The following is a 26,441-nucleotide window of genomic DNA, read 5'->3' as shown; positions in this document are numbered from 1 at the left end:
CTTTTTTTTTTTTTAACGGTCTCCTCATCACCCCTTTAACCGTCCCAATCCTCCAATTTTATAAAAATTGAAAAAAAATCACCAATCAAAAAAAATGCTGAATCAAAAAAAAGACCAATAAAAAAAACCACTAAACAAACTCAATTTTCAAAAAAGTAACATAAAAAAACAAGATAAACAAATATATACATATATATATATATATACATATATATAAATGTAAAACATATCCCGCTCTAGGAAGTCAAAAGTCTCCAATTTGACTGTTGCCACATACATTGGGCTTGCACTTCACCCAATCTTTTAACATCCAAACAATAATATGTATACAAACCACTTAATGCCAATTTCACACATTCTTGGGGAGAGATATGAACATGTTGCATAACCAATAATATTCTAGATTTCCACAACGCCTCTTTCACCGAAGAACCAATCTGAAACAAAAGTCTGTTATTTAACACCTCTTTCTTCCATTGAAAACCCAATAATACCATATCATAGGTAATATCTCTGACCCCTGTCACCGCAAAAACCAGTGGTTGACATAACTCCCACACATCATTCGCATATTCACATCGCCACAAAAAATGGTAAATGGTCTCTGCCTGTACACAACCCATTCTCGGACACACCGCCGTCTTTGCCATTTGTCTTTCATGCATAAAATCTCTTAAAGGGAGCACATTCATCAATGCCAGCCAATTAATATCCTTTTGTTCATTTGTAACTTCACTACTCGAAAAAAAATTCCACACTCTCAATAATCTCAACCCCCCCAAATTACCCACTGATTCAGGCAATTTCCGTTGCTGCAACATTTTCAAACATTTCCCCGGATCCATTCTCTCTTCTTGTAAACATTCTAACGGTTGTATTAAAGGCAAAAACCACTTTAAACACTGATAAAAGAACGGCAGTGACCATGCCTTTGACACCAAATTACTTTTTGGGATAATCCGGAATCGCTCCAACACATTTGCCGTTGCATATCTCACAAAGCAAGCTGCCAACGACTTTGAATGTTTTACTGTATTTACACAGAATCCTACATAGTGCCCAGCCAAAAAAAGTTCTAAATTCGGAACACTTCTACCTCCTAATATCTGAGGTTTGTACATCACCTCCCTTCGTATTTTATCCATCTTGGAACCCCATAAAAATAAAAAAAACAAACGCTGTACTCGTACCACTTGTTGTTTTGCGGGTGGAAAAACTAATGCTAAAAAAAGTAAGGTGGGCAACAATACAGCCTTCATAAGCATTACCTTCCCCGTAATCGTCAACCTTCTCAATTTCCAATAATTCACTTTGTTCTCCACTATTTTTGTAACTTTCTCCCATTGTTCTACCCCATTCATACATTTATCAAAATCCACCCCTAACACTTTCAACCCCTCTCTTTCTCTCCGAACCGGACAATAATACAAATTATCCCACCCTCCAACAGTAAACAAAGTACACTTTTGATTATTTAATTTAAATCCCGCCGCTTGGCAAAAACGTTCTGTGTGGGATACTGCTTGCACCACCGACTGGGCATCTTTACACAAAATCGTAACATCATCCATGTAGCCTATCGATTTCACTTGCCTACTAGTACCTGGAACTGGAGCCCCTATTATACCCAAATGTCCTCTTATACTCATGTGTAAGGGCTCAATTACACACACATAAATCAGAGCCGACAGTGGACACCCCTGTCGTACTCCTGATAAAATCGGTATCCTTCCAGTCAAAACTCCCTTCTGTCGAACTTGAATAACTGCCCCTTTATACAAAACAGAAACATAATGTAGAAAACAATTCGGGCATCCCATTCTACCTAACACCTTCAACATAAAATCATGCGAAACCCTATCATAGGCCTTTTCGAAATCTAAATTCAAAACACCCAAGGATGTCCCCCTTTCTTTCACTGCACATATCGAATCCCGAATAATCAATAAACTCTCATGCATACGTCTACCAGGAACGGCACATGTCTGATCGACATGTACCAAGTCCTTAATCACTCTTCTCAATCAGTTTGCAACCACTTTAGCTAGAATTTTATAATCTACATTTAACAACGTAATAGGCCTCCAATTTTTAACATCTCTTCTGTCTCCCTTCTTATATATCAAAGTTATTATACCTTTTTGCATACTGGGACACAAATCACCCTTATCAAAACACTCATCTACCACACCCACTAATACCGGGCCCAAAACATCCCAAAATTTCACGTACCATTCAACTGGTAACCCATCACTCCCCGGGGACTTTCCCCTTGCCGCCGACATCACCGCTACTCTTACTTCTTCTAGCAAAAAGGGTTCTACCATTCCTTCCTTTTGTTCTGTCACTAACACATCTCGAATAAGTGCACAAAAACTTTCTTCCTGTTCCACATCCACAAGCTTCTTCGAATATAATTCCAAAAAAAACTCCTGAGTAATACGTAAACTATCATTCAAACCATCTCCCCCTACCCCCTGTGTATTACTAAAAAACGCTATATTCTCTCTATGAGAATACAACAATCTAAAAAAAAACCTAGTACATTTCTCATCTTCCTCTATATGTTTCACTCTTGAATTAAAAATAATCGTCCTCCCTTGTTCCTGCATCCACTTCTGAATCTCCAATTTTATTTTTTCTAAATCTTCTCGAACCTCCACACCCATATCTTGCAATTTATACAACGTCTGCTGTGAACCCACCAGCATTCTGTAGGCAAGATTTTTTTTCCTAACTGTTTCCTGCCCATTTTTAATAAAAAACTTCCTCGTGTTACATTTCACCATTTCCCACCAATCTAATAAAGACGGGTACTCCTTACACTGTAGCACCCATCGTTTCAACAACCCCCTAAAACGAGAACACGTGACCTCATCTTCTAACAATTTCACATTTAACTTCCACATACCCCTTCCTCTTGGTTTATATGATACCAACCGAACCGTAGAAATTACCAACTGATGGTCAGAAAAAATAGTATGAATAACATCAGTATAGTATATCTGAAAAATTTTTGAAACAAAAATAAAGTCAATCCTAGACAATACTAGACCATCATTCCCTCTATATGTAAATCTTGTTCCTGGACTTTCACCTACTGCATGTGTATCTACTAAGTGCAAATCATCTACCACTTCTTTCAATAATTTGGACGACGTATCCTTAATTTCAACACTCACCGACCTTCCACTTCTCCTTCTATCAGCTGGATGTAATACACAATTAAAATCACCTGCCAATATCAAAGGAACATTACCCACACAAAACGCCCAAAGGTCTCTGAACAAAACACACCTCTCCTTCACCTTTGCATTAGCATATACACTTAACAACTTGTGTTCAACATGCTGCCATTCAAAAGATACCTGTAATATACGCCCTGGAATCAATTCAACCTGCTTAACATTTGTCATCAAATGCAAATTAAACAAAATCGCAGTGCCTGCATTTCTATCATCGTTTGCTCCAGACCAAACGGACATACCGTTGGTCCAATCTGCACACCACTTCTGATTAGTCCCATCCCAATCCATCACACATTCCTGCAAACAAAAAATTTCGCATGATACAGACGCTAAAAACGCAAACAATGCCACCCTTTTTGATCTATTATTGATTCCTCGTACATTCAATGTCGCCACCCTCAATGTGGTATCATACAGGGGCTCCATCAATCAATATTACATAGATCACACTTTCTCAATCTCATCTTCGTGCGGACGGAGTACGGTCCGTTTTCTTCCTCGCTCCTTTACGCACGTTTCCTCTACCAGGTTCCTTACTTTCACCATCTGTCTCTTCTCCACCATCTGTTAACTGAACACCATGAGCCTCCACTGGGTCCACAGAAGGTTCACTCAGAAGTCCATATCTATTCACCAACTCCAACCCCTGACAAACCGAGGATTCTTGAAATTCTCTCCTCTCTTCCTTGTCTTTTACACATCGAATTACTCCACTCTGCATTACCTGTGTCCAGCCCGTTACCTCCGGACCCGTACACTTATTCATCTGGTCGATAGTAGCTCTCTCTCTATCTGACTGACTTCTAATTTTCAATGTCCCTATTTCACCATTGTCTTCCAATTCGACCTCTTTACCCAAATCCCCAACTTCTTCCATTCCACTCTGGACTACATCCATTGGAAAAACGTTCCTCTCTCCTTGAAAAAACCTCCCCCATTTCTGCTTAAATTCCAAGATCAAATCATCAGCAGCTCCCACATCTTCTCTCTCTTCACAATCTTGCATGAAGCCACTGACCACCTTCTCAAATTCCTGATCTGAATTAAGATTACTTCCTAGAACACCTCTTGGCATACTGTATAAACGTTCTCTCACATCCTCCAATATGTCCTTCTCCTTAACTTCAAAGCCCACTTCATCCATATATCCTCCATCCTCCTCTTCCGTTACCACTTTAGTGACTTGAGCATACGTTTTTGGAGTGTCAGGACAATGATCCACCACATGCCCCAACAAGCCACAACCATCACATCTTGCTGTACCATCACAATTTGTCGTTTTATGGTCCATGCTCCCACAAGTCCTACATTTATCCCTTGGACACTCCTGTTTGGTGTGTCCAAAACATCTACAAAACCTACAAAAAATAGGCTGATTCGGATAGAACAAATACCCACTATTCTCACAAATTTTGAAAACACTCGGTGGGTGGTATACTCCCCCCACTCGTTCTGAATCCTTTTTCAACACCACCATAAACCTCCGATTCCCATTGAACACTCCAAATCTGTTTGTCATCTCATTTCCGCCTCTAATTTCTTCACAATAATTCGAAAGCCAATGCTTAATAACATCGGCTGAAACCAAAGGGTTATACATGTGTACCGTTAACGGTATCCTCTGACGAAGAAAACACAATTCGACCACAACTCCTTCCAAAACTTTGTTTTCTTTTCCTTTTTATACACTTCATATGCTTCCAATGACGACAGTTCATCTTTAAAGGTGATATCATACGTGAATACATGGCGATGCTCTTGCATACAAAATAACTTTCCTTTATCAACCGATAATGCTTCAAAAAGTACCCTTTTGACGACATAGTCATGATCCTTTTCCATCTCAAATCCAGGCTGAACCGTTATCCGGATCGAATACCGTAATTCCGTAGCTGGTGGTATACTTCTTGAATTTTCCGCCATACTGGACAACACCACCGTGCTCCTTTCCTCGAATCGAACTCCCGTACCTTCGCAAAGCCCCCCCTCCCCTCCTTTGGGAGAGAGGGCGACCGCCTCCTTCTTCACTCGAAGCAAAAACCTCTCCGACAGTAGGGTGACGAAAGCCCTCAGTCCTCCTGAAAAAGATCAGTAGCCCCCCCCAGACCCAAAGCCCAGGGGGGTCAGCTGCAAAGAGAAGCCTTCCTGTGCCGGACAAGCCAGTCAAACAGGAGACCCTCTGCACTTGATCTTGGCCAGAAGGCCGAGAAGCGATGCCCACAAAGGGTTCGCCGGAAAGACTGCTGCTCGGCAGCTAACCTGCTGACTCGGAGCAACGCTCTGCTGCAGAACCCCAGACTCCTCGGCCAGGAATAGCATTTGCATGACCAGCATGCCCGGCGATATTTTGCATGGCTCCGCCCCCAGATTTCCAAGGGTCCCAGAGCGCCAGGGCCGAGGCGGCCAGGCACAGGCTGCAGAGCTCTGCCCAGCCAAGCTGCAGCCTCGGCCTGGCACTGGCCCCGTCACCTAGCGGCGAAAGTCACCCTCAGCTGCCCAGGGGATGTTCCCCCAAGTGCGTCCCCCTCAGATAAGGCTTGGCCGTTCGGGGCCTTTCAGGGGTGAGGCAGGGCAAGGACAGTGTCCCCCATCTCCTCCTTGTGGGGCTGCTGCTGCAGGCCGAGTCTGGCTGGCTGGCTGGCTGGCTGGCTGGCTGGCACCTTTGCTTTGCAGCTCCCGTGAAAAGCGAGCAAAGTGGCAGACTTTTTTTCTCCTGTGACAGACACGACAGCACCTTTTCCAAGACAATGAAGAAAATGCATCCGAGTTCAACCTAAAAATATTGCAAAGTGCACAAGTTTCCAGAATTGCTCAGTCTTTTTTTTTCACAGCATTGTTTTCCCCAAGTGGGGAAGTGCACCAGTCCTGGAGGTACTGCAATACCAGGTTGATGCGTGGAGTGGACAGAGCAAGCTCCCATTCCATCTCCCTGTTCCAAAAATCAATTTAATATATGGTCCCCAGATAGAGGACGTATCAGATATTAAACTGATAAGAACAGATTTTTTTTTTTCTTTTTTTTTTTTTAACGGTCTCCTCATCACCCCTTTAACCGTCCCAATCCTCCAATTTTATAAAAATTGAAAAAAAATCACCAATCAAAAAAAATGCTGAATCAAAAAAAAGACCAATAAAAAAAACCACTAAACAAACTCAATTTTCAAAAAAGTAACATAAAAAAACAAGATAAACAAATATATACATATATATATATATACATATATATAAATGTAAAACATATCCCGCTCTAGGAAGTCAAAAGTCTCCAATTTGACTGTTGCCACATACATTGGGCTTGCACTTCACCCAATCTTTTAACATCCAAACAATAATATGTATACAAACCACTTAATGCCAATTTCACACATTCTTGGGGAGAGATATGAACATGTTGCATAACCAATAATATTCTAGATTTCCACAACGCCTCTTTCACCGAAGAACCAATCTGAAACAAAAGTCTGTTATTTAACACCTCTTTCTTCCATTGAAAACCCAATAATACCATATCATAGGTAATATCTCTGACCCCTGTCACCGCAAAAACCAGTGGTTGACATAACTCCCACACATCATTCGCATATTCACATCGCCACAAAAAATGGTAAATGGTCTCTGCCTGTACACAACCCATTCTCGGACACACCGCCGTCTTTGCCATTTGTCTTTCATGCATAAAATCTCTTAAAGGGAGCACATTCATCAATGCCAGCCAATTAATATCCTTTTGTTCATTTGTAACTTCACTACTCGAAAAAAAATTCCACACTCTCAATAATCTCAACCCCCCCAAATTACCCACTGATTCAGGCAATTTCCGTTGCTGCAACATTTTCAAACATTTCCCCGGATCCATTCTCTCTTCTTGTAAACATTCTAACGGTTGTATTAAAGGCAAAAACCACTTTAAACACTGATAAAAGAACGGCAGTGACCATGCCTTTGACACCAAATTACTTTTTGGGATAATCCGGAATCGCTCCAACACATTTGCCGTTGCATATCTCACAAAGCAAGCTGCCAACGACTTTGAATGTTTTACTGTATTTACACAGAATCCTACATAGTGCCCAGCCAAAAAAAGTTCTAAATTCGGAACACTTCTACCTCCTAATATCTGAGGTTTGTACATCACCTCCCTTCGTATTTTATCCATCTTGGAACCCCATAAAAATAAAAAAAACAAACGCTGTACTCGTACCACTTGTTGTTTTGCGGGTGGAAAAACTAATGCTAAAAAAAGTAAGGTGGGCAACAATACAGCCTTCATAAGCATTACCTTCCCCGTAATCGTCAACCTTCTCAATTTCCAATAATTCACTTTGTTCTCCACTATTTTTGTAACTTTCTCCCATTGTTCTACCCCATTCATACATTTATCAAAATCCACCCCTAACACTTTCAACCCCTCTCTTTCTCTCCGAACCGGACAATAATACAAATTATCCCACCCTCCAACAGTAAACAAAGTACACTTTTGATTATTTAATTTAAATCCCGCCGCTTGGCAAAAACGTTCTGTGTGGGATACTGCTTGCACCACCGACTGGGCATCTTTACACAAAATCGTAACATCATCCATGTAGCCTATCGATTTCACTTGCCTACTAGTACCTGGAACTGGAGCCCCTATTATACCCAAATGTCCTCTTATACTCATGTGTAAGGGCTCAATTACACACACATAAATCAGAGCCGACAGTGGACACCCCTGTCGTACTCCTGATAAAATCGGTATCCTTCCAGTCAAAACTCCCTTCAGTCGAACTTGAATAACTGCCCCTTTATACAAAACAAACATAATGTAGAAAACAATTCGGGCATCCCATTCTACCTAACACCTTCAACATAAAATCATGCGAAACCCTATCATAGGCCTTTTCGAAATCTAAATTCAAAACACCCAAGGATGTCCCCCTTTCTTTCACTGCACATATCGAATCCCGAATAATCAATAAACTCTCATGCATACGTCTACCAGGAACGGCACATGTCTGATCGACATGTACCAAGTCCTTAATCACTCTTCTCAATCAGTTTGCAACCACTTTAGCTAGAATTTTATAATCTACATTTAACAACGTAATAGGCCTCCAATTTTTAACATCTCTTCTGTCTCCCTTCTTATATATCAAAGTTATTATACCTTTTTGCATACTGGGACACAAATCACCCTTATCAAAACACTCATCTACCACACCCACTAATACCGGGCCCAAAACATCCCAAAATTTCACGTACCATTCAACTGGTAACCCATCACTCCCCGGGGACTTTCCCCTTGCCGCCGACATCACCGCTACTCTTACTTCTTCTAGCAAAAAGGGTTCTACCATTCCTTCCTTTTGTTCTGTCACTAACACATCTCGAATAAGTGCACAAAAACTTTCTTCCTGTTCCACATCCACAAGCTTCTTCGAATATAATTCCAAAAAAAACTCCTGAGTAATACGTAAACTATCATTCAAACCATCTCCCCCTACCCCCTATGTATTACTAAAAAACGCTATATTCTCTCTATGAGAATACAACAATCTAAAAAAAAACCTAGTACATTTCTCATCTTCCTCTATATGTTTCACTCTTGAATTAAAAATAATCGTCCTCCCTTGTTCCTGCATCCACTTCTGAATCTCCAATTTTATTTTTTCTAAATCTTCTCGAACCTCCACACCCATATCTTGCAATTTATACAACGTCTGCTGTGAACCCACCAGCATTCTGTAGGCAAGATTTTTTTTCCTAACTGTTTCCTGCCCATTTTTAATAAAAAACTTCCTCGTGTTACATTTCACCATTTCCCACCAATCTAATAAAGACGGGTACTCCTTACACTGTAGCACCCATCGTTTCAACAACCCCCTAAAACGAGAACACGTGACCTCATCTTCTAACAATTTCACATTTAACTTCCACATACCCCTTCCTCTTGGTTTATATGATACCAACCGAACCGTAGAAATTACCAACTGATGGTCAGAAAAAATAGTATGAATAACATCAGTATAGTATATCTGAAAAATTTTTGAAACAAAAATAAAGTCAATCCTAGACAATACTAGACCATCATTCCCTCTATATGTAAATCTTGTTCCTGGACTTTCACCTACTGCATGTGTATCTACTAAGTGCAAATCATCTACCACTTCTTTCAATAATTTGGACGACGTATCCTTAATTTCAACACTCACCGACCTTCCACTTCTCCTTCTATCAGCTGGATGTAATACACAATTAAAATCACCTGCCAATATCAAAGGAACATTACCCACACAAAACGCCCAAAGGTCTCTGAACAAAACACACCTCTCCTTCACCTTTGCATTAGCATATACACTTAACAACTTGTGTTCAACATGCTGCCATTCAAAAGATACCTGTAATATACGCCCTGGAATCAATTCAACCTGCTTAACATTTGTCATCAAATGCAAATTAAACAAAATCGCAGTGCCTGCATTTCTATCATCGTTTGCTCCAGACCAAACGGACATACCGTTGGTCCAATCTGCACACCACTTCTGATTAGTCCCATCCCAATCCATCACACATTCCTGCAAACAAAAAATTTCGCATGATACAGACGCTAAAAACGCAAACAATGCCACCCTTTTTGATCTATTATTGATTCCTCGTACATTCAATGTCGCCACCCTCAATGTGGTATCATACAGGGGCTCCATCAATCAATATTACATAGATCACACTTTCTCAATCTCATCTTCGTGCGGACGTAGTACGGTACGTTTTCTTCCTCGCTCCTTTACGCACGTTTCCTCTACCAGGTTCCTTACTTTCACCATCTGTCTCTTCTCCACCATCTGTTAACTGAACACCATGAGCCTCCACTGGGTCCACAGAAGGTTCACTCAGAAGTCCATATCTATTCACCAACTCCAACCCCTGACAAACCGAGGATTCTTGAAATTCTCTCCTCTCTTCCTTGTCTTTTACACATCGAATTACTCCACTCTGCATTACCTGTGTCCAGCCCGTTACCTCCGGACCCGTACACTTATTCATCTGGTCGATAGTAGCTCTCTCTCTATCTGACTGACTTCTAATTTTCAATGTCCCTATTTCACCATTGTCTTCCAATTCGACCTCTTTACCCAAATCCCCAACTTCTTCCATTCCACTCTGGACTACATCCATTGGAAAAACGTTCCTCTCTCCTTGAAAAAACCTCCCCCATTTCTGCTTAAATTCCAAGATCAAATCATCAGCAGCTCCCACATCTTCTCTCTCTTCACAATCTTGCATGAAGCCACTGACCACCTTCTCAAATTCCTGATCTGAATTAAGATTACTTCCTAGAACACCTCTTGGCATACTGTATAAACGTTCTCTCACATCCTCCAATATGTCCTTCTCCTTAACTTCAAAGCCCACTTCATCCATATATCCTCCATCCTCCTCTTCCGTTACCACTTTAGTGACTTGAGCATACGTTTTTGGAGTGTCAGGACAATGATCCACCACATGCCCCAACAAGCCACAACCATCACATCTTGCTGTACCATCACAATTTGTCGTTTTATGGTCCATGCTCCCACAAGTCCTACATTTATCCCTTGGACACTCCTGTTTGGTGTGTCCAAAACATCTACAAAACCTACAAAAAATAGGCTGATTCGGATAGAACAAATACCCACTATTCTCACAAATTTTGAAAACACTCGGTGGGTGGTATACTCCCCCCACTCGTTCTGAATCCTTTTTCAACACCACCATAAACCTCCGATTCCCATTGAACACTCCAAATCTGTTTGTCATCTCATTTCCGCCTCTAATTTCTTCACAATAATTCGAAAGCCAATGCTTAATAACATCGGCTGAAACCAAAGGGTTATACATGTGTACCGTTAACGGTATCCTCTGACGAAGAAAACACAATTCGACCACAACTCCTTCCAAAACTTTGTTTTCTTTTCCTTTTTATACACTTCATATGCTTCCAATGACGACAGTTCATCTTTAAAGGTGATATCATACGTGAATACATGGCGATGCTCTTGCATACAAAATAACTTTCCTTTATCAACCGATAATGCTTCAAAAAGTACCCTTTTGACGACATAGTCATGATCCTTTTCCATCTCAAATCCAGGCTGAACCGTTATCCGGATCGAATACCGTAATTCCGTAGCTGGTGGTATACTTCTTGAATTTTCCGCCATACTGGACAACACCACCGTGCTCCTTTCCTCGAATCGAACTCCCGTACCTTCGCAAAGCCCCCCCTCCCCTCCTTTGGGAGAGAGGGCGACCGCCTCCTTCTTCACTCGAAGCAAAAACCTCTCCGACAGTAGGGTGACGAAAGCCCTCAGTCCTCCTGAAAAAGATCAGTAGCCCCCCCCAGACCCAAAGCCCAGGGGGGTCAACTGCAAAGAGAAGCCTTCCTGTGCCGGACAAGCCAGTCAAACAGGAGACCCTCTGCACTTGATCTTGGCCAGAAGGCCGAGAAGCGATGCCCACAAAGGGTTCGCCGGAAAGACTGCTGCTCGGCAGCTAACCTGCTGACTCGGAGCAACGCTCTGCTGCAGAACCCCAGACTCCTCGGCCAGGAATAGCATTTGCATGACCAGCATGCCCGGCGATATTTTGCATGGCTCCGCCCCCAGATTTCCAAGGGTCCCAGAGCGCCAGGGCCGAGGCGGCCAGGCACAGGCTGCAGAGCTCTGCCCAGCCAAGCTGCAGCCTCGGCCTGGCACTGGCCCCGTCACCTAGCGGCGAAAGTCACCCTCAGCTGCCCAGGGGATGTTCCCCCAAGTGCGTCCCCCTCAGATAAGGCTTGGCCGTTCGGGGCCTTTCAGGGGTGAGGCAGGGCAAGGACAGTGTCCCCCATCTCCTCCTTGTGGGGCTGCTGCTGCAGGCCGAGTCTGGCTGGCTGGCTGGCTGGCTGGCTGGCACCTTTGCTTTGCAGCTCCCGTGAAAAGCGAGCAAAGGGGCAGACTTTTTTTCTCCTGTGACAGACACGACAGCACCTTTTCCAAGACAATGAAGAAAATGCATCCGAGTTCAACCCAAAAATATTGCAAAGTGCACAAGTTTCCAGAATTGCTCAGTCTTTTTTTTTCACAGCATTGTTTTCCCCAAGTGGGGAAGTGCACCAGTCCTGGAGGTACTGCAATACCAGGTTGATGCGTGGAGTGGACACAGCAAGCTCCCATTCCATCTCCCTGTTCCAAAAATCAATTTAATATATGGTCCCCAGATAGAGGACGTATCAGATATTAAACTGATAAGAACAGATTTTTTTTTTTTGAACGGTCTCCACATCTCCCCTTACGACCGTCCCATTCCTCCAGCATGGTAGGATGTACTACATTGCGACTATATGCCAATTAGTTTTCCAATTAAAGGTTCTCACGGGTTATCCGTATATTGGTTTAGAAACTATCGAAAAGGGAGGCTTCGAGCACGGTCTCCCTAGACGCTTGTGCCCGAGCCTGACTGTCGACTTTTTTCCTCTGGAAAGGAAACAGGTCATGTTAAGTTATGTTGTACATTACTTACGTATCCTCGTCATGCCGCCTCGCGTGCGGCCAACGATTCCTTCGTTTTCTCCACTCAGAGGTGGGTCCTGTTTGAGAAAAAGCACAAGAACATGTTGTGTAAATGTACGTTTACTCACTCTCCTTCGTCGTCGTCGTCCTCTGGCCCGTCGATGATTGCGTAGTCTCTCGGGAGGCTGTGGATCATCCGGCGGCAGGATTCCGTCGTCGTCTCTTTCTTCCCTATCACCAGGCGGTTTCTGGAAAATAGGAGCACATCTTTTACGCAGCACAGGATTTTCCAGCAGGCCTGGATGTCTTCCTGTGCGTGGGTCCCCGGGAACAAACCGTACATCACTGCGTCGGCATTGATGTTTGCTGTCGGGATCTTGCCCCCTAGTTCCGTGGCCAAGTCCCGCATCAAGTTGCGTGCGTAGGGGCAATCCCAGAGGAGGTGGTACTCTGTCTCGTCCGCTGTGCAGCCCCGGGGGCAGTTTTTGAAGCGGTTGAGACCTCTGGCGTGCATGAACGCTCGCACCGGTAGACCTCCCTGGATGGCCATCCAGGCTATGTCTTTGTGCTTGTTTGTGAGCCGTTTCGATGCCACATTGCCCCATACGCGCTCTGCGGCCTCTGATGATAGGGTCCTGATCGGTTCGCAAACGTCCCTGTCACGAATGCTTTTGTGGATGGCCCCATTCTTCCACTGGTCCGGCGCCGCCGCCTCCAGCTGGAATTCCCGTACAAAACGCTCCGCCTCAGCGTAGTACCAGGGGGCCGTCCAGTTGTATGGGATCCTGGTGTCCCACACCACCCATCCCAGCCTCCGCCATACCGCGAGTAGGAAGAAGCGGGCCATCAGGAAGCCTACGTGACTTTCATCACTGCTCCTCAGCGTGAGCCTCACGCAGTTGCAGGTGAAGAAGCCTCTCAGCATGGTGGGGATGTCCGGCACCCCCTTCCCGCCTTTGTCGTGTGTCTTGATCATGGTTGCTCTCTTCACCCTATCCATCTTGGAGTTCCAGATGAAGTAGAATACCATCCTCGTGATGGTTTTTGCGGTGGACTTCGGCACCGGCCAGACCTGTGCCAGGTACTGTAGGACCGGGAGCACGTCGTTCGCCAGAGCCAGCGTCTTCCCCTCTATGATCAGCTTCCGCAAGCTCCATAGCCCTAGTTTTTGTTTGGCTTTCGCCACGCGCTCGTCCCATGACCTTTTCGCGGCCCCCTCGTAGCCGAACCACACACCCAGGATTTTCATGTGGACCGGTCTGATGGGGAAGGGCAGAGGGTCATACGTTGGGTCCCAGTCTCCGAAGAGCATGGCCTCTGACTTGGTGCAGTTTATCTTGGCCCCTGTCGCCTTGCCGAAGTCCTCGCAGTTCCTTACGAGGGCCTTGACCGAGCACCCGTCTGTGCAGAAGACGGTAACGTCGTCCATGTACAGGGAGCACTTCACTTTCACCCCTCGTATGTCCTTGTTTTGCCGGATGTGTTCCGCCAGGAGCTCGATGACGCAGACGAACAGCAACTACACTTGATCTTAGCCAAAAGGCCGAGAAGCGATGCCCACAAAGGGTTCGCCGGAAAGACTGCTGCTCGGCAGCTAGCCTGCTTACTCGGAGCAACGCTCTGCTGCAGAACCCCAGACTCCTCGGCCAGGAATAGCATTTGCATGACCAGCATGCCCGGCGGTATGGCAAGCATATTTTGCATGGCTCCGCCCCCAGATTTCCAAGGGTCCCAGAGCGCCAGGGCGGCCAGGCACAGGCTGCAGAGCTCTGCCCAGCCAAGCTGCAGCCTCGGCCTGGCACTGGCCCCGTCACCTAGCGGTGAAAGTCACCCTCAGCTGCCCAGGGGATGTTCCCCCAAGTGCGTCCCCCTCAGATAAGGCTTGGCCGTTCGTGGCCGTTCCGGGCCTTTCAGGGGTGAGGCAGGGCAAGGACAGTGTCCCCCATCTCTTCCTTGTGGGGCTGCTGCTGCAGGCCGATTCTGGCTGGCTGGCTGGCTGGCTGGCTGGCTGGCACCTTTGCTTTGCAGCTCCCGTGAAAAGCGAGCAAAGGGGCAGACTTTTTTTCTCCTGTGACAGACACGACAGCACCTTTTCCAAGACAATGAAGAAAATGCATCCGAGTTCAACCCAAAAATATTGCAAAGTGCACAAGTTTCCAGAATTGCTCAGTCTTTTTTTTCACAGCATTGTTTTCCCCAAGTGGGGAAGTGCACCAGTCCTGGAGGTACTGCAATACCAGGTTGATGCGTGGAGTGGACAGAGCAAGTTCCCATTCCATCTCCCTGTTCCAAAAATCAATTTAATATATGGTCCCCAGATAGAGGACGTATCAGATATTAAACTGATAAGAACAGATTATTTATTTATTTATTTGTTTATTATTTATTTATTAACGGTCTCCACATCACCCCTTCAACCGTCCCAATCCTTCAATTTTGAAAAAAAATAATTAAAAACAAACACCAAATCAAAAAATCCAATCAAAAACTAAAAGTTCACTAATCAAAAAATAAGTGCATAAAAAACTGTGGGAAAAAAAGACTGAGCAAAAAACTCACACTACCCCAGATTTTATGATGTCAATGCTCTCCAATTGCCCTGTTGCCAACACTGCTGCGCGTGCTCCCCACCCAGGGCTTTGGCATCTAGGCAAAAGTAAGTATACAAAAATCACAATGCCAATTTAGCACACTCCTGCGGGGAAATGGAATTATGCTGCAAAACCAACAACGATCTAGTCTTCCATAAGGCTTCCTTTATGGATGAGGTAATCTGGTAAAAAAGTCCATTATTTAACTTTTCCCTCCTCCACTGAAACCCAATGAGCGCCATATCAAGAGATGTATTCCGCACCCCTGTTACAGCAAAAATGAAAGGCTGGACCAAATCCCACACTTGTGCTGAAAAACCACACTGCCACATGAAATGGAAGGTCGTCTCATCATGTGGGCAACATTCCCTTGGACAGACTGCTGACCTGACCAACTGCCTCCGGTCCATAAAAGCTTTCAGTGGAAGTGCGTCCACCAAAATCAACCAATTAATATCCCGTTGCAAGGTAGTCATTGTAGCAGATGAAAAAACTCTCCCACAGCCTCAACAACCGTGGGCCCTGCAGATTACCCACCGGTTCAGGCATGTCTTTCAAATGGAACGCCATCAAAATATCTTTGGGGACCACCCATTCTGTATACAACAACTCTAGAGGAGACACCAAGGGCAAGAATTTAGCAAAACATTGATAAAAGGCTGGTAATATCAACGCTTTTGGCAACAAATTGCTACGTGGATTAACATGAAATCTTTCCAGTATATTTGCCGTTGTGTACCCTACCAAGGGTGCTGCCAACGATGCTGAATGCTTTAAAGTATTAACACAAAAACCAGCATAATGCCCTGTAAGAAAATGTTCCAAGTTTGAAACCCCTCTACCTCCAAATGTCTTAAGTTTATACATGGTACTCCTTTGCACTCGCCACAAAAAGAAAAAGAAAAGTCTTTGTAACTTCTGGGTTTGTCGTACCGGTACCGTGGGGGGGGGGAACTAAAGCCAAAAAAAGCTAAATAGGCAGGAACACTGCTTTTGTCAGCAGTAACTTGCCTTCAATTGAGAGACTTTGTAGAGCCCAAAAACCAACCTTTTTTTCCAAACCTAACACTTTCACCCCATCTACAGCTCTGCGAACGGGGCAAGAGAACAAGTTATCCCACGGGCCTACAGTCAGTAACTCGCACTTATGAGTATTCAACTTAAACCCTGCTGCTTTACAAAACAATTCCATTTGTGCCAGCACCTGACATACTGATTGAGGATCTCTGCATAAGGCAGTAACATCATCCATGTACCCAATGGTCTTAGCTTGAACCGTGGTCCCTGGGATTGGAGCTCCCACTATCCGCGGATGGTTATGGAGTCTAATATGTAGGTTCTATAGCACAAAAATACAACAATGCTGACAAGGCACAACCTTGCCTCACTCCAGACAAAATTGGCACTCCACCCGTCAATACTCCGTTAATACGAACTTGACTAAAAACCCTAGCATAAAGCGTGGAAAATTAAGCTCAAGAAGCAAACAGGACAACCCATCTTCTCCAAAATGCTCAACATGAACCGGTGAGAGACCCAGTCGTATGCCTTTTCCAAATCCAGTCCCAGAACCCCCAAGGACATCTCGCGGTCAATGGCAGACTGCATTGAATCACGGACAATTAGCAAGCTTTCGTGTATGCGCCACCCCGGGACTGCGCAAGTCTGATCAGCATGCACCACTACCTGGATCACAGCCCTTAGGCAATTAGCAATAACCTTTGCCAAGATTTTATAATCTGCATACAACAAGGTAATCGGCCACACATTTTTGATGTCCGCTTTTTATATAGAAGGGTAATAATACCTTGCTGCATACTGGGGACCAAATCGCCTGACTCAAAACAAGCTTCCAAAACTGCCAATACTACTGGACCCAAAATATCCCAAAAGGTAGTATACCATTCACACGGAAGACCGTCGCTAGGCAGGGCCTTCACCTAAAGGCTTCCACCTGCTCCTCATTCAATGCCTTTGGTGAATATAAATCAGAATAAAAAGCATGGGTGACTGCCAACATCCCCTGCGCTGTGTCCTACACCAACCCTTGTGAGTCAAGAAATTCAGTTGGTACTATCCTCTGATGATGTGCTGCTTTGAAGAAAAACCTAGTAAATTTGTCATTCTCTTCAAAGTCCTTAACTCAGGAATTGAAAATAATCGGCTTCCCCTTCTCATGTATCCATGCTGGATGTCCCTTTTAACTGCTTCCAGTTTGTCCTGAGCTTCAACACACATATTCTGCAGCTGGTGCAATGTCTGTTGGGAGAATCTTGTAGACGGAATTGGGCTGCCTAGCAGCCGTTTGACCACTGCTGATAAAAAACCTTTTCGTTCTACACTTAATATCCTCCCACCAAGCCTGGACAGATGGATAAAAAGCGTGCTGTGACACCCACTCCTGAAGCAGGAGGCGAAAGCGAGTGCACGTGTCCTCATCTTTCAACAACTGAACATTTAGTGTCCATGAGTTACGATAACTCAGTAGATAAGATTGCAACACTACACTAGAAATCCCCAAATGGTGATCAGAAAAGAGGACAGGCACCACTTGCATAATAGTCAAAACCATTATTTTCACAATAAGTAAAAACAGAGTCAGGAACATTGTGAACAGCATGTGTGTCTACAAGGTGCAAATCCCCAATTATCGCCCTCAGAACTTTGGACGAGGTATCTTGTTTCCCTGTAGCAACTGGAACACCTCTCCGCACGCTATCCGCAGCATGCAATATAGAATTAAAGTCACCCATGACGATCAATGGAGCACTTCCTGCACAAAAAGACTGCAATGACTGGAAGATATCCAGTCCTGCTTGAGTGCATCAGCATACACGCTAAGCAGCCGGTGTCGAACATTGTGCCAATTAAAAGGCACTTGAAGGACTCGGCCTGGAATGAGCTCCACATGTTGGGCATCAGGTGAGAATTGAGCAACAAAGCAGTGCCTGCGTTCCTATTCACATTGAAAACCGACCAGAAGGAGAGGCCACTTGGCCAGTCAGAACTCAACTTGGCATTAATAACATCCCAGCACATGACACATTCCTGCAAGCAAAAAACATCACAGGGCACAGTCTCAAAAAAGGAAAATAAACCAAACGCTTTGTCACATCATTGATCCCTCTTACATTGAGGGTCGCAACTCGTAAGGTAGCTGCTTGAAGAGGCTCCATCACTGATGTGGTTTTAGAGATAAGCTTGCTTCTCTAACAACGGACCGTCTCCGGTCTGCCTTCGGTCTTCTACGCTGTCGCCTTGAACCTCTTTGGAACGGTCAAACCTCCTCATCCTCAAGCTCCGGTTCCGAAGAAGAATCTGTGAGAGGTAATTTTTCTCAGAAGCTTGAAGAGCCACAGGGTCCAAAGCATCACTCCTTAAGACGTTGTAAAAATGTGAAGTATTTATATCCTGTGTGCCAGCAATAACTTGTTTTTCTGGCAAGTCTGAACTAACACCTTTGTGCTTTGCCTTTTTTGAACTTACAACTGTACACCAGGCCACCTCAGCTTGGTTCATACATTTATTGGTTTGCGAAATAGTCACTGTCTCTCTCGATTGTTTATTGACTTGTGGCAATGAGGGAAGGGAATAGGCTGAAATCTGAGCAGGGGGTGGTACTGTCATGAGCACTACTCCCGAGGAGCCAGGACTGGCCCAGCGCCCCCGGAAGCAGACCCTTCTTCCACATCTCCGGACCCAGCAGAGCCTTACAGGGGCGCCTTTGGGCCAGGCTCATAAAGGACTTCAGTCCCGGCACTATAGACGCCGGGCTCATATTGATAAACTGTGTAATAATGCTTGGGTGGACTTAACTGAGGCAGACCATGCTGCATACTTACCCAGAACAATCCAGTCTGGCTGAGTCCCCAGCCATCAGGGCTGGGAGGAACTATTTCCTCTATTCAGGAACTATTTTCTTACCTGGGTGGGGCCGGTGGAAGAACACACACCTGAAGCACTTCTCTGCTATTTAAACCACGCCCGATGGGATACACGTGCTTTGCGTTATTCTGCATCAGCAGCAGGACGCTCACCGAGTCGGCTCCTGCATCCTGGCTCCTGACACGCCCGCCAGCACCCGGAACACCTGCAAACAGACAAGAAAAGAGAAGGCGAGCATTAGAAATTATACTTACTGGAATCCGGCCTCAGCAATCCTACCTCCGACGATCCTGCAAAGGAAAGGTACAAGATTAGCAGCGCTCTCAAACGCTCGCAGCCGCGCTGCCTTGCCTTACCCATCCGTGGCCTCGCCGAACTCCACTGCGGCCACGACGCCGGCAGCATCTCGGCACCTGAAAGACAGAAAAAGACAGTCATTAGAGGTGCCCGCTCTAAAGCGGCCACATTTCTTCCACTTACTTACGTGCCTCATCACGCGCGACAGCGGCTGTGTCGCCGGCAGTATCTCGGCACCTGTAAGCAGAAAAAGACAATCATAAGAAGTAAGCAGTCGCTTTTCTTTCACTTACCTTCCTCCGCCGCGGCCACGACGCCAGCTACATCCCAGCACCTGCATAAGAGAAATACATGGTGAGCACTAACTAAGCACGGAGAACAAATACTCACCAAGAGACTTACCTGCTTTAGGTTTCTGGGCCCCGGCTCCTGTGGAGAAAAGACACTCATACTTACGGCTACCGCAGGAGAGACGAAAGGACACAGTGCCCGCAACTATTTCCCATCCAGAGACGTAACTGGATTCTACGCACTCCTGCACCTGAAGCAGGATGGAGAGCTCATCTTTACAATACCTAAGGTGAGAGCTCACAGAAACCAAGTTGGGGGTCAAGAAGAGTGAGAAACCGGAGATTGGTGAGAACACATATCCACCCCAGCTGGTGATCAATCCCTTTTCTTCCACCTGCAGAAAACTTACTCTACAAGCCAGGCAATCCAAATTCTGAGGCCCCGTCCAGAGCATCTTCCGGGCCCTGCGCCTCACGATAGAAGAAACGGTAGCAGTCCAGTTCGGGTTAGCGTCTCTGTGGGAATCAGGTGAGCATTACAGGTACATCTATTCCTGTGGGAGATGTTGTCACACTTGTTGTCATCTCCTCTTCCTCTTTCCCATCTTCGCCACTAGAGGGTTGGATAGATCAGACCTCCCCTTCCACAGGCGTTCCTAATTCCATATCCATAGCAATAGGTTGCACATTTTCTTGTAATACACAAGTGAAGCTGAAATATCACTGCTGCCTGAAGTCTGCAGAAAATTTGCATATTCTAACACCAACTCTTCTTGTGTGCCAAGGACATCTCCCGCTTCACAAGGATGCAGAAACTGTTCAGCCAGCCTCTCATCATTCTCAGACGTGTGCGACGCAATCTTACCACCCTGCTCAGGGCCTCTTGGCCATCTCTGCAACATATCTTGTACTACGTTCAAGGCTTCCTTTTTCTTCAGATCAAGTGATACATCTGCAGCTTCTTTCACCTTATTCTCCTTTTCTCATCATTTCTCCAATGTGTCAATAAGACGTGCAGATCTTTCATTATACTTCTGGTACACGTCATCCCCTCCTGCAGCTTGTGTATATGTACGGGGAGTTGTAGAACATTCTATTGCTATATGGCCTTCCAAGTTACAATATAGCTGCATTGCAAAAGCTGGTCACAATTTGCAATTTAATGATCAATGCTGTTGCAATTCTGACATCTATCTTTAGGACAATGTTGCTTCGCATGGCAGAATTTCCTACAAAATCTGCAAAAAACAGGCTGGTTCGGGTAATAAAGATACCCATTCTACTCATTTATTTTGAAAACCACTGTGAGATGACACAGACCTCCTATGCCTGCTGTGTTGTTCTTCAGTATAACTGTAAATCTTCTATTCCCAATAAAGTACCCCAACCTATTTTTTTGCTCGTTACCACCTTTCACCTCATCACAGTAGGTCAATAGCCAATTTCCAATCTTGTCTGCAGACACAAAAGGGTTGTACATATGCACTGTCAAGGGAACCGCTTGACAAACATAGCAAAGTTCAACCTCTACACCCTTCAAGGAATCATTCTTCTCTTTTTCCATTTTATATATTTCATGTGCGCTGATAGAAGAGGCTTCGTCTGAAAAAGTGAAATCATAGGTGTTTGCATACTTGTGCTCCTGCATGAAATACACCTTATCTTTCTCCACTTGCAAAGTGTCAAATAGAACCTTCTTGACAACATAGTCAAAATCTTTTACCTGTTGTACATCTTGCTGAACCGTGATTTGGATTAAATTACACAACTGCGTCACCGGGGGTATGGTCCGTGGTGGTTAAGACATAATGGTGGAAAGGCCCTGAGTGTGCCTTTAGACCAATTATGCTCTGCCCATGCAGCCTACCGCATACCGCCGAACAGAAGGATTATCTTCACAAAGTATTCTTCCAATCAATCCATGGTGGTGCTGGCCACCCCACTCTGCTCCTCAGGGAGAGTGGGTGACTGCTTCCACCTCTGTACCGGAAAGGGATCCCAGGGCAGGTAGCGAATGTTCAAGTCCCTTCAAAGCTAGATCAGTAGCCCACCCCCAGACACATGAGTCTGGGGGCTTCTGCTGCAAAGGGGGGTCTCTCTGGACTGGCAAGCCAGACTAAAAAGGGAGTCCCTGCACTCAATCTTAGCCAAAAGGCCGAGAAGCGATGCCCACAAAGGGTTGGCTGGAAAGACTGCTACTCTCCAGCTCCCTTGCTGACTCAGAGCAACGCTCTGCTGCAGGCCCCTAGATTGCTCAGCCAGGAATAGCGTTTGCATGACCAGCATGCCCGGTGGTATGGTAAGCATATTTGGCATGGCTCCGCCCCTAGATTTCCATGGGTCCCAGAGCTCCGCCCAGCCAAGCTGCAGCCTCGGCCTGGCACTGGCCCCATCATTTAGCGGTCAAAAGTCACCCTCATCTGCCCAGGGAATGCTCCCCCAAGTGCGTCTCCCTCGGATAAGGCTTGGTCGTTCGTGTCAGCAGTCAGGGAACAGATTTCGGAAGCTGGTCAGCGGGGTGGTTGCGGTCAGTTTGCAGATGGCTCAAGTGCTGGAGGGCAAGGGAAGATATGAACTCTGGTAAACTGGAGACCTCATTGGTGTAATAGATAGGCATCTTGTGAATTCATGGGGTTGTTTGAAGCAGGTGGCTCTCCTGGGGCACTTGCAGAGACCAGTAGTAATATATTTTAGGAGAATGATTGTGTTGTCAGAGTGTGGGCGGAACTCATGTGAATAGAAAAATGTCAGCCACGTAAAAGTCATAAAAATCGGTCATCGGTCAGGTCTGGGCAATGCGGTTAGCAAACACAAATAGGTCAAAGGAAAGCTACATGTCTCTCATTTTCATGTGCTTAGGTATTTTTTGGGATAGGTCTGTGTGCGTCATCAATAGGAATTCTGTTGTTTTGTAACTAAGAGGCAAGGCTGCCACCAAATATGGAGAAGCTTTTGGGTATGGGTGTGTTCAAAATGTAAGCCTTGCAATTATTAAGTTTTAGGGGATTGTGTTATAATGTCTGTGTCCAATGAACTGTGTAGGTTTTAGATTTCTCTGTACAGGGCACCAATCATGCTTGGGGAGATGGTTTGTAACGCTATCTGGGGGAGTGTATGAGCTGTTGTAAACTGTATATAACATGTGTTCTTTGTGTAGTTCAGGGAGACCGGGTGTCAGGAGGGGCATGAGGGTAGAGGCGTGCACACTAAACCAAAGGGAGAAACACACACAAGAAGCTGGATTACAAGGAGTCCTGCAGACAAGAAAGGATAGACAACAGAGGCTGTGAACAAAAAGGGGCAGGGAATATAAAGATAACAAACACGTTGGGTTCCCTCTTGGGGTGTACGCAGAATGGGGAAAGAGTGTTCCACGGAACTTGGAAAACTCCAGCCTTCTGAAGAGATTGCTATGACAGGGGCCAACTCTGAATGCTCATGGCTAGGAACAACAGCAGTGGGTGTCTGTATCTGAACCCTAAGGCACGAACAAGGTAACAGTACTCACAAGACTGACGCCTGTACAGGTCCAGCAAGAACCGAATAATGACTGCTTCCTGAAACGGGAACCAGTACACTTTAAACAATGACACAAAGTACAACACTGAAACGCGACAAGGGAAGGGGCAGAGATAGCCTGCTAGAAATCCAGCAGCCAAACTCTGTACAGAGGAATTACAGAAAACACAAGTGAAGACAGGAACAGAAATATCCAGGGAAAAGGAAGTCAAAGAGAGCAATGTTCAGGGCAGAGAACGGAAGAAAGAAAGGGCAGAAACTAGTATATAAATTCAAGGAACGGCGACAGGTAAAACAGTACACAGGAATCAAGAACTATAACTCAGGGCTGGAAAAACGAAAGGAAGCTAACATAGAGAAATTAAGGAAACAGTACAACTGAAGTGGATAACCAAAGGGGAGGACTGAAGACTCAAGGAAGTCAAGGACGGGAATCATGAGCAGAGGGCTGCAGGCAAGGAAGAGAGCAAGGGGGCTGTAGACAGGGAACAGAGGGCTGCAAACAAGGAAGCAGGGCAGCAGTATGCGAAGCACAGAGGTGCAGGCAAAAGCCAAGTGAGAGAAGGCTGAGAAGCCGGGCAGCAAGGCAGGAAGCACAGGGCTCAGGAACAATAGCAGGAACTGGAAACCACAGGACAGCAAATTTCCAAGGAATGAGGCAACAAAGGGCTTGTAGAAAGCTCAATGCAAGAGACCTGTGCTCCTGCAGGCAGCTGCTTAAATACTGACCTGCCCTGTGAAGTAGGCTAATTAGCAGCACCTGGAGCACCACACCTGAATGTAATTGGCCTCCGGCTGCTCTAGTCCTGGGAAAGCGAAAGCTAAACAGTTCTCTAAGGCTTCTGGGGTTTGTAGTGCTAGAACTGCTGCATAGGAATAGCCAGGAAATGGGAACTGCCACAAGGTGGATTATGGGACCTGTAGTTTGTAAAAGTAAATAAGAAAGTTACAAAGCCTTGCAAACGGAAAGTAAAGACAATAATATGAATAGGTGTTGTCCAGGGAGTATTACGGAAACAAATAAGTCCCAAATAGTCCACGATGGGTGCCAATTGGTGCACCAGTGGCACAATCGTGACACCGGGGTTAGTTCGACTCTTAGAGGTCACCTAAGCCCCCCTCCCGGCCGTTGTACAACAAACTTGCTTTATGGACAAAAGGCAAACTTACTAACTTTAGATGTGGGCTTAATTTTGGTTAAGGGGCGGAGCTAAAGGTCCAAGCCTACACAAGAGGTCACCTCTAAGAACACAAACTGAAACCCAGGCATATTCAGACTGAGTCTAAGAAACCTCTTCCTTGTAAGAAGGTGGTCTTCAAACATCTTTACTAGAAGCCAATATAAGCTCAAATGGTGTTTGCAAAAAATAGGATTTACGGTAGCCGTAGTTCTTGTAAATGTTGCATGAAAGTGCAAAGCTTCACCCTTTCCCCTGCACTAGACCACAACAGACAGCAGCCCATGACATTATTAATTGCCCACCTCCACTGCCCACAGAATCTACAGTACTGATTTAGGGGAAGGAAGAGCAGCATTTCGGGTCATGTGACACCTTGCTTAGATACTTTGCAGTGACTATAGTATATATTATAATAATAATAATAATAATAATAATAATAATAATAATAATAAAGGGTCTTGTGCAGCTCTGTCATGTTCTTTGACATTGTTGCACATAGCTGTGTAAAACGGGAGCTGGGATTTGTTTGTGGGAAAGTGGGAGATGCAGATCTGAAAATGTTGTTGTTGATGTGTGTAGGTCGAAAGTACCCAAGTTCTGTGGGTCAGTGTGCTTCCATAGGATTGCTGTAGATGTTTGAGAGTACATTTGGCATATTTTGACACTTTCTTTGGGCTAACTTTAAATATTACGTTGAGATGGTGCAGTGCCTCATATTTCAAAGTCCTATGGATCTTCATTAGGTAGTGGTCGCAAGCAAATGGGATAATAAAATACATTATACAATTCCTTCTCATAGAAAAAGAGAACAATTAGAATTTTCGCTTTCAGACACGTTATCTTCAGAGTCATAAATCGGGCAACAAGTGGTGTTATACATCAAAACTGCCCGCACTTTTAGCAATGCTGGTATCACGTTTCAAAAAGGCATACCTTATTCATGAAAACCTATTGCAACTAATATGTCATAAAAGTAGCACAGTCAATCCCAAAATGGGGCCTAGCAACTTCAAACAATTTCCCACGTTACCCTAGAAGTCCATTGATGTTCAGGATTCAAAAACATTAACTCTTAATGCTGCATGTGCAGCTTCACATGTACCCCACCCCGTGTCCAAATATGTTAACAGGTATGCAGAAAACATTACTGATGCAAACAACCTTTAGTTCTTCTAAAAAGAAGACCTGTATGCAGCTCCACCCATAAACTCTTCTGCAGCAACCTCAATGTCCAAACAACCTGAAGTATGGCAGTTCATATGCAATGTGACACATACCCTGTGTTCTGCAGCCTACATGCAGCAACAGAGCTTTGCAGTGACTTCAATCATGTTCCCTTGGCTTACTGGATGCATGCAATGTGGCCAATTCAAAATCTGTTCCTAGCATCAAATGCTACTCCAGTGTGCCTCATGCTGAATAATTGCTTACATATAATGTGGTGATACACACCATTCCAAATCAACCCAGGCCCTGTCACAAGTATTTCCTCTAGAGAAGGGGGTGAGGCAGGGGTGCGTTTTCACCCCCACACTCTTTAACCTTTATCTGGCAGGTCTATGGGAGGAGGCAGCTACCAGTAAGGGGTATGTGCCCCTGTGGTCGAACCTGTCAATCAATTTCATAGCCTAGCGCCAATGATATCTTTATGGACTATAACCCGGCAGGGTTACAGAAATTGTTGTTGCATTGGAGTATATTTAAAAAAATGACCTGGAAGTCAATGAGAGAAAGTCATATGTAACGATAGCCTCGAGGCTAAAGAAATGAAAGTCCCTCAGTTGGACGTTGAATGAGGTAAAAATATCCAGAAAAGATGCACTTCACTATTTTGGGTTTGTGATTGTGACACAAGCCCAGGTAGAAAAATGCAAAGCGAGGATGGAAGAAAAGACTTGCCTCAGTAGATCTTTGATTAAAG

At 45.0% G+C, this 26,441-nt stretch overlaps 3 non-coding genes and 1 pseudogene across 3 annotated transcripts in view; all 4 read right to left on the bottom strand.

Moving 5' to 3' along the window:
- The window catches only part of LOC138517609 (U2 spliceosomal RNA), a 186-nt gene extending 164 nt beyond the window's left edge, over positions 1–22 (bottom strand). Inside the window, exon 1 of the small nuclear RNA XR_011282755.1 lies at positions 1–22. This exon is cut by the window's left edge and continues 164 nt beyond it. This is a non-coding gene — a small nuclear RNA (U2 spliceosomal RNA).
- Positions 23–6,097: 6,075 nt separating this feature from the next.
- On the bottom strand, positions 6,098–6,283 carry LOC138517608 (U2 spliceosomal RNA). Its single transcript, XR_011282754.1, has one exon. It is a non-coding gene; the product is annotated as a U2 spliceosomal RNA (small nuclear RNA).
- A 6,067-nt stretch (positions 6,284–12,350) lies between these two features.
- On the bottom strand, positions 12,351–12,524 carry LOC138517622 (U2 spliceosomal RNA; annotated as a pseudogene).
- A 2,436-nt stretch (positions 12,525–14,960) lies between these two features.
- Positions 14,961–15,157, bottom strand: LOC138517612 (U2 spliceosomal RNA). Its single transcript, XR_011282758.1, has one exon. It is a non-coding gene; the product is annotated as a U2 spliceosomal RNA (small nuclear RNA).
- Between the last annotated feature and the right edge of the window lie 11,284 nt (positions 15,158–26,441).

This window comes from Ambystoma mexicanum, chromosome 6q (genome assembly GCF_040938575.1).
Source record: "Ambystoma mexicanum isolate Mex_15411 chromosome 6q, UKY_AmexF1_1, whole genome shotgun sequence".
NCBI lineage: Eukaryota > Metazoa > Chordata > Amphibia > Caudata > Ambystomatidae > Ambystoma > Ambystoma mexicanum.
Note: the sequence above shows the minus strand (reverse complement) of the source record. Positions and strands in the feature narration are given on the sequence as shown.